The following is a 9607-nucleotide window of genomic DNA, read 5'->3' on the forward strand; positions in this document are numbered from 1 at the left end:
GACTACAACCGCGCTGAACCGTGCTGGCTGGAAGTGGGTGGACACATTGGGTGGAGTTAGTGAAAGTGGGTGGACGTCACGTGATGTCGTTAAGCAGCACAAACAGTGACATCAGTGATCTTTTAAGCGGTAGTCTCACGACCCGAATAGTAAACAATAAACATGGAGGACATGGAGTCGTTAGCGTTGCTGGTCTTGGTGCTGTGGCTTGTAGTCACCGACAACGCCAACAGATACTGGCAAGAGCGTATAGATGAGGCGAGGCGCATAAGGCTTCAGAAATTCTCATAATTCGTAATTCTTCTTCTTCCGGGTTTGTGGTGTTTACAGATCCCAGCGTGCTCGCGGGGCGTGTGTGGGCATGTGAGGACACTCCTCCTCACCAATCAGTGCACAGGGGAGTGTCTGCTCACGCCCCCAGCCTCACTCGGCTCGCTTTGGCTCGCTTCAGCCCCACTCCAAAACGGTGCGAGTTTTAGGGGCTAAGCAGGGCTGAAGCGAGCCGAGTCGTGCTGTTTTTTGGTAGTCGAAACGCGAGCCGTGTCGGGCTGAAGTGAGCTGAAGCGAGCTGAAGTGAGCTGAAAAAGGGTAGTGGAAAAGGGCCATAAGACAACATAACTAAAAGGAGAGAGCCAGAAGGTAACACAGGCATGAGGGAGCCCCGGGACATAAAGCAGCCAGCCACTACACCGTCAACAAACTCGAGTGAGCAAGCGAGTGGGGACTGACAGCATCAATACATCCCAGTTTACCAAAACACTCTATGTCTGAGGACCCTCTAGATCAGGGGTGTCAAACCTGATCCATAAAGGGCCTTGTGGCTGCAGGTTTTCATTCCAGCCATGCAGCAGCACACCTGACTTGGCTCATTCAATCAACTGAACTGTCTTCACACAGTCAAATACTTGCAGCCACACCCACCCTTGATTAAAGGGTGGGTGTGTCAGTTGATTGAATAAGCCAAATCAGGGTGCTGCTGCATGGCTGGAATGAAAACCTGCAGCCACACGGCCCTTTATGGATCAGGTTTGACACCCCTGCTCTAGATCTACACCTTTACCTCATAAACACCATTAACAAAAGGCTTGACTAAACAGATATGTTTTCAGCCTAGACTTAAATGCTGAGACTGTGTCTGATTCCCGAACATTACTTGGAAGGCTGTTCCATAACTGTGGGGCTTTGTAAGAAAAGGCTCTGCCCCCTGATGTAGCCTTCACTATACGAGGTACCAGCAGATAGCCTGCACCTTTTGATCTAAGTAGGCGTGGCGGGTCATAGAGGAGCAGAAGTTCACTCAGGTACTGTGGTGCGAGACCATATAGTGCTTTAAAGGTCAATAGTAGTATTTTATAATCAATACGAAATTTGATTGGGAGCCAATGCAGTGTGAATAAGACAGGCGTGATGTGGTCATATTTTCTAGTTCTAGTAAGGACTCTTGCTGCTGCATTTTGAACTAACTGGAGCTTGTTTATGCACTTATTGGAACATCCAGACAGTAAGGCATTACAATAATCCAACCTGGAGGTAACGAAAGCATGGACTAGTTTTTCTGCATCATGCAATGACATTAAATTTCTTATCTTTGCAATATTTCTGAGATGAAAGAAAGCTATCCGGGTGATGTTATCAATGTGAGTTTCGAATGAAAGACTGGGGTCAATAATCACTCCGAGGTCTTTTACTGCTGCACGTGAAGAAACAGAAAGGCCATCCAGAGTCACTGTGTAATCAGAAAACTTACTTATACCTGCACGTGGTCCTAGCACAAGTACTTCAGTCTTGTCAGAGTTAAGCAGAAGGAAATTAATAAGCATCCAGTGTCTAATGTCCTTAACACATTCCTCAATTCTATTAAGCTGGTGTCTCTCATCAGGTTTTGCAGAGACATACAACTGTGTGTCATCAGCATAACAGTGGAAACTAATACAATGTTTACGAATAATATCGCCCAGAGGTAACATATATAGAGAAAAAAGCAGTGGACCCAAGACAGAACCTTGTGGAACACCAAACTTTACCTCGGTACGTCTAGAAATATCACCATTTATATCAACATACTGATAACGATCAGTTAGATAAGACCTGAGCCAGGAGAGGGCCGTTCCCTTAACTCCCACAACATTTTCTAGTCTATCCAGAAGAATGGAATGATCAATGGTATCAAATGCTGCACTAAGGTCAAGCAACACAAGTAGCGAGACACAGCCCTGATCAGACGCCAACAGTAGGTCGTTTACTACTTTAACCAGTGCTGTCTCTGTGCTATGATGAGGTCTAAATCCTGACTGATACATTTCATGGATGTTATTCCTATGTAAATATGAGCATAACTGCTGTGCCACAGCTTTTTCAAGGATCTTGGAGATAAAGGGGAGGTTTGATATTGGCCGATAATTGGACAGCTGACAGGGATCAAGGTCAGGTTTTTTAATCAGGGGTTTGATAACTGCTAGTTTAAAGGATTTGGGTACATAGCCAATCATAAGAGAAGAATTTATTATTTTTAGAAGCGGTTCAATTACTCCAGGCATTATCTGTTTGAATAGATGTGTAGGTAAGGGATCTAGTACGCAAGTTGAGGCTTTTGATGTAGAGATTAATGAAAGTAATTCAGTTTCTTTTAGGGGAGTAAAACATTCTAACTGTCCCCATAATGTCAAAAGCGTTAGGTAATCCTACCTTTGTCGGGCAAAACACACACAACGAAACGTAAACTACATCTTTTCATATTCTTATGTTCTGATTTGATGCGTTATTGCTTCTTCCACAATCATTACATGTAGATATGGTAGCTTAGTTTACAACTTTTTCTGGCCTTCAAAAAAGTGTTCTACAAAAACATGGTACTGATGTAAGACAAAAACTGTAGTGTCACCTTTTTAAAGCTAATGGCCATTTTCTCTGTCATGTTCCCCATGTTCTTACTTTGCCTTCTCGAGAAAAGGTGGTTCGGGTTTTACAGAGAGACTAGCTTTGTTCACATTCAATCTCTCTCTCCTGTCACTGAGGGGTAAATACTCTTTCTATTTTACCGCTTCCATTTATTTATATCCATTAAAATATATTGAAAATGTTTTTAAACATAAAAATGGATAATTATTAAAATTAAGTCCCCAATTCCTAGGAACCTTTAGAATGATAAATCAATCTGTACAGCTTGTCTGAGAGCCCTACTTTTCATGGCCATAAATTATGGCATTTTATAGCAAAAGCCAGAAATATATGCATTCCGGATATAAATTTTAAACATATGAATTTAAAAATGTACCCCTAGTGAGCAAGCCTGAGGTGACGGTGGCAAGGAAAAAGTCCCTTATACGACATGAAGAAGAAACCAAAAGCAGAACCAGACTCAAAAGTGAACCCATCCTTATTTGGGTGATAAAAGATAGCTGCTGCGTGATTATAAATAACTTCCTTCTACAACTGTATGCTATATGGTCAAAAGGTGCAATTGTGTTACCTGGAACTTCATTCTAGTTTTAAAATGAAGTCTATTTTGTTGAAGTTATCAACTGTTTCCTTATGGAGACTTGAGAGCAAAACTGTTCATGGCAACTACAGTCCTGAAGTTATCATGTCAATTGTAGTCCTAAGCCATCGTAGCAAAACTGTTTGCATTAACTGTCCAAAGCTGTCATCTAAGGGTATCTTTAGAATGTTCATATGGGGCCATCATCCACAGGAGTGAAGTAATCAGAAGTCCAGCTAGAAGTAGGGCATCAGGATGGATCATGCAGGTCTGGGGAGGAGGAGAGGTCAGCATCACTGGTTTCTCAGGAGTAGCAGAGAAAGTGACAGATTGTTAGGTATGCTTGTTGTCATGTAGTGGTTAAGAAGAGTGTACACTGAGTGAGTTCAAGCAGGGACTCAGGCAAGACTAACTATGACAGCATAACTAAAAAGCAGAGCCGGAAGGTAACATAGACATGAGGAAGCCCTAAGACATAAAGCAGCCAGCCACTCCACTGTCAATAAACCTGAGTGAACATGTACGGTAAAACGCTATATTGAATGGGATTGTGATGTCAGCTGAAGTGAGCAATGCACAGCACTGTGGACACAGACAACAACCAGTTTAATTTATATGGTGCCAGACACTATGGGAGGGGCAGCACGGTGGTGTAGTGGTTAGCACTGTCACCTCACAGCAAGAAGGTTCTGGGTTTGAGCCTAGCTGCTGACGGGGGCCTTTCTGTGTGGAGTTTGCATGTTCTCCCCGTGTCCGTGTGGGTTTCCTCCGGGTGCTTCGGTTTCCCCCACAGTCCAAAGACATGCAGGTTAGGCTAATTGGTGGCTATAAATTGACCGTAGGGAGTGAATGTGAGTGTGAATGTTTGTTTGTCTATGTGTCAGCCCTGCGATGACCTGGCGACTTGTCCAGGGTGTACCCCGCCTCTTGCCCATAGTCAGCTGGGATAGGCTCCAGCTTGCCAGTGACCCTGCACAGGATAAGCGGTTACAGATAATGGATGGGCTGGACAGATGCTATGGTAGAGATCAAGTAGTGGAGGTGGCATTACATTGGTGTTTATATTATCCAACTTAAAAACATGGTGGAATAAGGGACACTTCCTGTATTCACAACTGGTATAACTCACAAAATTATTATTTCATTCAACATGTTTCTCTGAGTTCAGAAAATAACTACACTTCTGCATTGCACTTTTCCATTAAGTAAAAAAAAAAAAGCAAAACAAACCCCTTCAAGTTCTTGGAAGCTCTGAATTGTATAAGTACAAAGTCAAATAATCTTTTTTTTTTCCTTCAGTGTAGCCTACTTAGAATGCTCAATTTTAAAATTTGTTTTATTTATTTAGGTATTATTATTATTATTATTATTATGTGAACAGCTGCTACAGTTGCAGTTAAAGGAATCCTGAAATTTTGTTGTGCTATGGCCCATCAGCTCCAGTACACGTCCTCCAAGCAGGTCAAAACAGATGTCATGAATCATTTTGAAAATAAAGTAAGTCTCATCTCATTATCTCTAGCCGCTTTATCCTGTTCTACAGGGTCGCAGGCAAGCTGGAGCCTATCCCAGCTGACTACGGGCGAAAGGCGGGGTACACCCTGGACAAGTCGCCAGGTCATCACAGGGCTGACACACAGACACAGACAACCATTCACACTCACATTCACACCTACGGTCAATTTAGAGTCACCAGTTAACCTAATCTGCATGTCTTTGGACTGTGGGGGAAACCGGAGCACCCGGAGGAAACCCACGCGGACACGGAGAACATGCAAACTCCACACAGAAAGGCCCTCGCTGGCCACGGGGCTCGAACCCGAACCTTCTTGCTGTGAGGCGACAGCACTAACCACTACGCCACCGTGCTGCCCCAGAAAATGAATTGTGAAATGTATTTGTTACTTTCAATAATTGTAATATTTTCAGAAAGCAAAATAATGATTTTAATGATTTATTTAATTAGAAATTGAGTTTTTCCTCTTGGAGATAGTATTTCTCTTATGATGTGAATGACTACAATTCTTTATTTGTTAATGAACAACACATTGCACTTTTTTGTTATTGTTATGGCTCATCCGCAAGACTTGAATTTTCAGGACAGAACAGTTTACTGAATTTCTGGTTCCTCAGTAACAAGACAAACTACTTTTTTTTGCTTCATTAACTTCAAGAGAAAGAGAAAAATGTGAAGCTGGTGAGGCCATAGCTGAACAGTTTGAGGTGTATCCTAAAATCTGGTGACCACTACCCAGAGTGCAATGCATTATGATGTAGTTGCCTGTTTTCTATTAACAAAAGGCTTGACTAAACAAATATGTTTTCAGCCTAGACTTAAACACTGAAACTGTGTCTGAGTCCGGAACACTAATTGGAAGACTGTTCCATAACTGTGGGGCTTTGTAAGAAATGGCTCTGCTCCCTGCTGTAGACTTCAGTATTCAAGGTACTAACAAATAGTCTGCACCTTTGGATCTAATTTTGCGTGACAGATCATGAAAGGCCAGACGTTTGCTCAGTTAGTGTGGCATGAGATCATTCAGTGCTTTATGGGTTAATAGTAGTATTTTGTGGTTGTATCTTCTGGTTCTAGTAAGGACTTTCGCTGCTGCATTCTGGACTAACTGGAGCTTGTTTATGCACCTAATGGAACATCCAAACAGTAATGTTTTGCAATAATTTAACCTAGACTCCTGCCAAAAGCATGAATAAGTTTTTCTGGATCGTGATGTGACATATTTCTTATCTTAGAAATATAGTGGTCCTAGTAGAAATATTTCTATCATGTGCACATAAATGTAAATGTAAAATACTGCCCTTAGCAGTATTGCCCAGTGTTTGTAGTACCACTGTTACATACATAACTTATCAATATTTCTACATTTGTGGAGACATTTGGTTCCCACTAAGACAAAAAAGCATGCCCATAAACAGACAGACACACACATGCACACACAGGTCACATCCTGGCCTTGAAAAAGTGCAGGAGTCAAGAAAGGTGTTTTGTCTTGTCCCTAAACTACACTAGTACCTCAATTATGATTTTTTTTTATATATTACTAATGCTATTAACATAAATTTTATGTGAAATTGTATTATTAATTACACACAGAGTTATGCACTGTGAATAATATAATGACTTTATTTTATTTTTTCAGAAGGCAAATAACCAGTTTAGCTCACACTAATCTTACACTGGGCCTTCAAATCTATCCAGGCTTGGGACCGACACTAAGCATGCACTGGCTTGCACAAACCCAGCGGCTGGGTATTTTACCTAATCTGTATGCCTTTGAACTGTGAGGGAAAACCAGAGCACCCAGAGGAAACCCATGCAGACACAGGGAGAACATGCAAACTCCACACAGACAGGCCCTGTCGTCTTTGAGGTTCAAACCTGAAACCATGCTGTGAGGCAACAGTGCTAACCACTCCACCACCATACCATGAATGAATGTTTAATACAGGTAGTCGTCGACTTACAACTGCGTTTGGTTACGACTGACCGGTCGTAAACCGATCTGGTCGTAAGTCGGCCTATGTTAAATGAACGTAAGTATATTGTGATGTGTAATGATATTGTAATCATCTTAAAGTCTTATTTTATCAACATTTTATTTCATTACCTTGGCTCATTATTTGGTTTAAGTCAAACACTGCATACTACACTGCGTACAGTACAATTCATTTTATACGTGCAAAACAAAAAATATGAAATACAGGTGTGAAAAATAGAAAACATTTTAGTTTGAAACATACCAAAATACAAATGTAAAACATAGCAAAATACAAAATTTAGTGACCGCTGGCATCACTGGTGCTTGACTGTGGGTCGTCTACGTCATCATCAGCTGTTGCAGTGCTCGGGCTGGCGGGAGGATTTGCTCGTTTCATAAACCAGGAGCTGGGGCGGAAATTGTATGACGGAGTGCGCGAGGGAGCTCAAGAGAGACTGCGCGTGTGCCAGGAGCTGGGGCGGAAACTGTATGATGGAGTGCGCGAGGGAGCGCAAGAGAGCCTGCGCATGTGTCTGGAGCTGGGGCGGAAACTGTTGTACGCGGCGAGAGGCGCTGCCGGGAGCTGGGGCGGAAACTGTCGTACGCTCAGCTAGCTCAGCTGGGAAACACTTGCCAGTCATAACCAGACGGTCGTAAAGTCGATCGGTCGTAAGTCGCATAGGTCGTAAGTCAACGACTACCTGTACATGGGTTAGAATGAATGATTTTTGTGGATAAAGAAAGGCATCATAATAGCAGAAGTTTAGTTTCAGTCATTATCTTACATTCATTTCTGACTAAGTTGTGTCCTGTTCTCACCTGGGAACAGTATGGTCTCTGGTAATGGAAGTTTCCACTGTTGGAATGTGTTATGTGCAATGGCAGAATATTATTTCATGAGGACAGATCTAAACAAGTTCACTCTTGCTGTTACTGTGATGTCACTGCTTTTTTATCCACTATAGACCAGAGATCTACTTGAGAATCACTCACATGAGCTAGCAGAGTCCTAAGAGATGAAATATAATCTACTTGCTTTTTCAAAATACAGACAAGCAAATGATTTACCAGTTTCTACACTGACTCTATTTTTGCAGGAAAAAAAATTTAGAAGAAAGTGTTAGTGAACTGGTGACAGTCATGGGTGCCCAAGGGTCATTGATATGTGTGTGGGGAGCGAAGGCTCATGCATCTGGTCTGAGCCCACAGAAGAGCTACTGTAGCACAAATTGCTGAAAAAGTTAATGCTGGCTATGATAGAAAGGTGTCAGAACAAAGTGCATTGCAGCTTGGTGTGGATAGGGCTGCGTAGGTGCAGACTGGTCAGAGTGCCCATGGTGCCCTGTCCAATGCCAAAAGCCCCTACAATGGGTATGTGAGGCGGTGTGATCCTCTGGGCAATGTTCCTCTGGGAAACCTTGGGTCCTGCCATTCATGTGGATGTTACTTTGACGTATACCACCTATCTAAACATTGCTGCAAACCAATCACATCCATTCATGGCAACAGTATTCACTAATGGCAGTGGCCTCTTGCAGCAGGATAATGCGCCCTGTCACACTGCAAAAATTGTTCAGGAATTGTTTGAGAAACATAAAGAGAGTAAGGTGATGACTTGGTCTCCAAATTCTCCAAGTCTCAATCTGATTGAGCATCTGTGGGATGTGTTAGGCAAACAAGTCTGATCCGTGGAAGCCCCACCTCACAACTTGCAGGACTTAAAGGATGTGCTGCTAACATATTGGTACCAAATACCACGACACACCTTCAGAGTTCTTATGGACTCCAAACCTTGATGTGTCAGAGCTGTTTAGGTGGCACAAGGGGGACTTACACAATATTAGACAGATGGTTTTAATGTTATGGCTCATCAATGTATCACAGAGCTACATTGCACATTAGTTTGAATAACAGACCTAATATTCTAAACCTTTCCACATTTTCCCAATGACTATAGATTGGACTGTCCTGCTCATGAAATGATTTACCTCACTTGCTAATTACTAGGTCTTATATGAGCTCAGTAAGACAGAAAGAGAAGAAACACACAATACATATATCACAATGTTGAGACTCTCAGACAGGAGATGAAGAGTGATTCATAGAGTAAATCAGTAACTAATAAATGCTGCCCTCTGGAGAAAGACCTGAAAAATGATTTCAGCCAGTGGCTCAAATTTAGATAAAAATATCTAGAATTAAGAATTAACCAGACAATTTACAGTAGGTCTGTTTAAAGTGTCTCACTTGTATCACTGGCATGTCACATGCTTCCATATAGATATAAATTGAGATATATAGATTTCAGATATAGATCAAGACTGTCTGTTCTCCAAGCTATACATAAAAAGTAGAAATAATCAGAGTGTTTGTTCTGATAATCTAATTAATATAAAATTAGATCATAATGATTGTATAGCCACTTCCAGCACCTTTGAACTAAAGGTAGGACTATTAAATATTAGCTCTCTTACATCTAAAGTGCTAATCGTTAATAAACTTCGATCAGGAGTAATAAGTTCTCCTTTATTTCCAAGATCCTAGCAAAAGCTGTGGCACAGCAGTTATGCTCATATCTACATAGGAATAACATCCATGAAATGTATCGGTCAGGATTTAGACCGCATCATAA

The sequence above is a fragment of the Neoarius graeffei genome, chromosome 24 (assembly GCF_027579695.1).
Source record: "Neoarius graeffei isolate fNeoGra1 chromosome 24, fNeoGra1.pri, whole genome shotgun sequence".
NCBI lineage: Eukaryota > Metazoa > Chordata > Actinopteri > Siluriformes > Ariidae > Neoarius > Neoarius graeffei.